This window comes from Montipora foliosa, chromosome 11, assembly GCF_036669935.1.
Source record: "Montipora foliosa isolate CH-2021 chromosome 11, ASM3666993v2, whole genome shotgun sequence".
In the NCBI taxonomy this organism is placed as follows: Eukaryota; Metazoa; Cnidaria; class Anthozoa; order Scleractinia; family Acroporidae; genus Montipora; species Montipora foliosa.
In genome coordinates, this window is record NC_090879.1 from 33,795,329 (window position 1) to 33,800,101 (window position 4,773).

The 4,773-nt window shown below is 40.7% G+C and overlaps 1 long non-coding RNA gene across 1 annotated transcript; it reads right to left on the minus strand.

The window, feature by feature from the left end:
• Positions 1-511: 511 nt before the first annotated feature.
• LOC137974817 (uncharacterized) lies at positions 512-4,040 on the minus strand. The gene is made up of 2 exons (XR_011117504.1): positions 2,820-4,040; positions 512-1,843 (listed from the first exon to the last, which is right to left on the minus strand). It is a non-coding gene; the product is annotated as an uncharacterized lncRNA (long non-coding RNA).
• Positions 4,041-4,773: the final 733 nt, after the last annotated feature.

The following is a 4,773-nucleotide window of genomic DNA, read 5'->3' on the forward strand; positions in this document are numbered from 1 at the left end:
TTCATTTTATGGGTCTTTAACAGGAAACCGCAACTCTAAACTTAAGCTTGTCTACTATATGTAAACTCTCGAAGTTTTGTCTGATTAGTGAGTCTGAGCTGTGGTTTCCTGAAAATATCTTCGCCTCAGGGTATGGTGCGGTGAGACTGACCATCTCACAAAGGTCGAGCCTATTAATCAGAAATGTTCTTAAATCCGAAATATTTTAGGGTTGTATGCGAAGAATTTTTTTTGAGAGAAGAAAAAGAAGAACAAACTCCGTCTTTTTTTGGTGATCTTTGTCATCATTCAAATCATTGTAACTCTAATACTGAGTCTCGTTTTGTATTTGGATAAAGAATGTTTTAGCGAGCAAAGAATATCTTCAGATTAACGGAGCTTTTCGTGTCTGACGAATATCCCGATCATTTCTTTACCGGAGTTCAGTCCCACTCAGTCCCACTAAAATAGGGAGTTTAAGAAATGACGAAGGCTACAGCTACGACAGTGGTACAATCAATAATATCATTGGTTGAAAGGGGAAGAAGAATCGTGCTGCACGTGCGGCACGCGTTTTATCTCAGTACTCTGCCGCAACAACAACGTGAAATCACATGACGCACGTCACATGACGTCACGGCCACCATGTTGGAGCCTTTAAACAAAGAAACGGCGGCTGTTCATCACGTGAGTGAAAACCAAGATGACATCAATTTGAGGATAATTCGCCCACATTGTACGAAGTGAATTAACGAGATGAACTAACCGCGGAAGACTAAGGTTTGTGCAAAGTTACATTTTGAAGAGATGTTTTCGTCGCCGTCGCCGTAGTTCATCTTGATGTCCATACGCGACGTCTCGACGAAAGTAAAACTTCTTGCTTCTAACTGCTTTTATCAGCCGGTCACTCTTTCTCTATTCGTTTCGTTGAGTTAACGCGAGAAGATTTTACTGACACGTTAATGGGGGTGCTAAAGGGATGAACGGATTTAATAAAACTTCATGAATCATCAGTGTGCCGTGCATGTGCTCACAGTGTTAAGCTATTTTAGTCAAACTTCAAAACGGCGCAAAAGACGTGTGTGCAGCATCAATGAAGACCAAATAATAATAATGCTTTAGTTTTGTTACCAATAACCGCTGAAGTGCACTGCAGCTATTCTTTGTTGCTTGCGGCCAGGATGGAAATGAATTGAAACTCGCAAGAATTCGGAAACGACGTCTTCAAAAAGCCGCAAAAAATTAAATACGAACAGCTGTTTGTGCCATACTTAAAATACATTTCATATCTTCTTAATCGGTTTTTACCGAGTTTTGATCTAAAAACGGCAAATTTAGAATGACAGTGACCCTTTCTCAGTAACCCATGGACTGCATGATGACAGCTCATATTAATCGCAAAATAATTAAACATGTCTTGCACGTAGCTAGGAGCGAAGGTCAAGACAAGCAGAAAATTCATAGCACGCACTGCATCTGCATCTGGCTACATCTACGTGTTCGAGCACTCGGCAAAGTCCCTTTCTGACTTACGGCTGTTTCTGCTTAGGCGGCCTCAGCCTTTAGAGACATCACGCCAAGCCTGCCATTGTTGGAGAGAATACGACAGCCACAACACCACCTACTCTTCTGGAATAGTGTGTGGGTTCATTTAACGTCCCACGGCTAAGTAATGCGATGAACATGAAGGAATGATATTACAAAGGCGGTTCTTTCTCCTCAGCTATTTTAAGATCCTGAGTGTTGATCCTGTCCGGCCGGGTTCGGAAGCCACGACCTCCAGCATGACAGGCAGATGCTGAACCAACTGTAGCCAACATGGCATGACTGACGTTTCGACAACCCGGGTTCAAACAATTTTTCTCTGTTTAATTAAAGTCAATTAACAACAAACAATAAACAATAAAGTGAGGCAGGAAAATAACGCTTTGTACTACAAAAGCCTCAAAGCACTTCAAAATAATTTATGGCGTTCTATGTAATGTTATTGATATACCCAGTAAGATTCACAGTTGCCTTCAGTCAATTAGGGACGACAACAACACCGGGAACTCCGACCTGAATGCCTGGATTTTTGAGCTTCCCACACGAGAACTAAGAGATATAGAGTCTAAAAGGTACGGTTTATAATTCTTATCCGAGAAGACTTGAAAATCAAACCATTTGCAGATGTCATCACAAAGGTAGCACACTCTCTCCTCGATTATTTGATGACTCTGAAAAGTTGGTTATCCATCCGGTCCCGTCCGCAGTTCAGTCACGCACGACACTCAACCATGCTGAACTGTGCCAATCTCAGGGGCTCGGCAAAAAGATCTACTTATGGTCTGATGGGCTGAAGAAATGTGTACACTTCAATTGAAATTAACAAAATTAAGATCCTGTCTAATTACTTTACGAGTAAGTAAATCATAATTTTTGCTGGACGGGAAGAAAGGGGTTTACAGCCTAATAAGAACAGTTAAATTCGATAATGTGCATAGAATAAAGAAAGCAATCTGTTCTCAGCATAGACATGGAAAAAACCAAGTCCCTTCATGCTTTCTGGTGCGGTATTCCCTCCGTCAGAGAAAATCCTGTCTTTCCTTTAATACTAGAATCACTAGATACACTTTACCCGGCAATGAACTTTTCCCAACGAACGCATTTCTCTTACTCAGATTTTACATTTAATCAACAAACGACCGTGTTACCACTTCACACCCAGCGCACGGCGATCGTTTTTATCGAAAGCAAAATCGTAAGTCGACAATCATTCCAAGGCTTAATTGTCTGCCATTACAGAAATAGACTATCGGGCTAAATCAGGAAAATAGTCACACAGGAAACAATCAACACACCATGGCTAACTAAAGCTGTCTTTTTTTATCGAGAACATGCTTTCTCATACAAATCCCTATGTTTTCCGCCATCTTGTTTTCATTTGCTTTCAGCTCGGTCCTGACCCTATTCAATCACTGACATCTTTGAACAGCTTTCCGTTTGGAGTAAGATACGTTGAATGAACTGAAGAAGTTTTCAGTGGACAAGGATTTGCATCCTCCGACCACACGATGTTTATAGAGTTTTAACACTGACTGTTCTTTCGTCAGTTACAATAAGGAAATCTCTATAAATCTCACTGAATAATCACTCTTTTTTGCGTCTTGGGGTTTGGAAATCCACAACTCTTTTGCCCCCTTAGAAATCCTGCTAATGCACCACTGAGATATAAACTCAACCGTTGACTTTGGAATTAGGTAGGTATGTCTGAAATTTTGTCACAACAAAAACAATTTTGTCCACTAGTGCGACCCGACCAAGACTGCGTGTTTTCACCAGATAAATGAAAAATCTGCATCACTATAAACCAACCCTGTGGTTTAAATTTTATTTGATTGGCGTAAACGTGATCGTTAATTTACAGTATAGTCAAAGATTCCAATTGCGCATCTAGAACCTTAAAGTGACGTGACAATTAGTTCTAAGACAGTGAGAAGCCGGTTCAAAATCTTTTCGTTTGAAAGTGAAACCATTTTTGTGCAAAGCTCGATTCAAAGTTCCTGGATTTGACGAAGTAAGTTTTCTTAGAGATCACTTTGACCTTCAGATCCATGGATATCCCTTTAAGGAGTATTAGGACGTTCCTTAAAAAAACAATGGACCACCTTAAGGGTTTCAGCCACTCCTTCAAAATCTTAAAAGTACACTTAAAGATTTAACAGCGACTAATTCAGCTAAATATTCGCCGCGAAACAACGCACAGCGACGAAAAATGTAGCAGAGAAAGGCAGAACACTTTAGTCCCCGCTTTGTCAGTTAATAAGGACATAATTCACACTGCCTTCAACTGAATTTGCAACAACAGTCCGCTGTGATCGCGACCGGCCTGGGCTGTGTCCGCTCACGTCAATACAGGCAATAATAATCGGTACTCGAAAAAATCGAAAGCGTTTGCTCAAAAAACAGATCCCTGTTCCACTGTTTTCAGTGGCACGCTGAGAGGACTTTCGTGACGTCGCATTCTCATTTCTGTTGAGTTTATTAAGATTACAAACGTAAGCTGAGATCAGACTGTAATGAGGTAAGCGAATTGCGCTCTGCGGGAGTAATTTCGGCTTTCTTCTGTTCTTAGGAAAACTGAGGAAACTTATATTTCGACCCACAACTTATATATAATACGTACAGTTATCGCTGGATCATATCAACAGGGCGGGGTTCACATTCTTGCATTGCGTTTTCCAGGAACCCATCACCCGTTCTAATGGGCTCTGGATTGTGTGGAATCAGAGCAAACGCTCTTGCAAGTTGCATGTTGAAGAACAACCTAAGATAACGTCAGCCTTGCCCACCATTAACGGACACCTCTATAAGACGGACACCTGGTGCTGGTCCCGGCAGTTTCTTAGTCATTTTACTATAACCAAACTCTCTATAAGACGGACACCTCCATAGGACGGACAACGGTCACTTTGAAATCGTCAACAGACACTTGTGAAGTGCTGAATGTCACTGCAAATTACGAATTCTTGTACGTGACTCTTTTTAACACCAGACGTTTAATTGACAGCTCTTATCTTGTCGCCGGAATACATACAGTACAAGTTAAAATTAAATCAGTCATTGTCCCATTCAAAAAAATTATTAACCGAATGGTATTGTATTCTAAAACAGATAGGTTTCGTTCAAGTAAATAACTTACAACAAACTGGACGGGTATTCACTGTGTACAGGTTCAGCATTATTATCTCAAAATTCCTGGGGTCATGTTACGTCGATTCTCTATTATAAGCTGGCTACCTTATTATTATTATT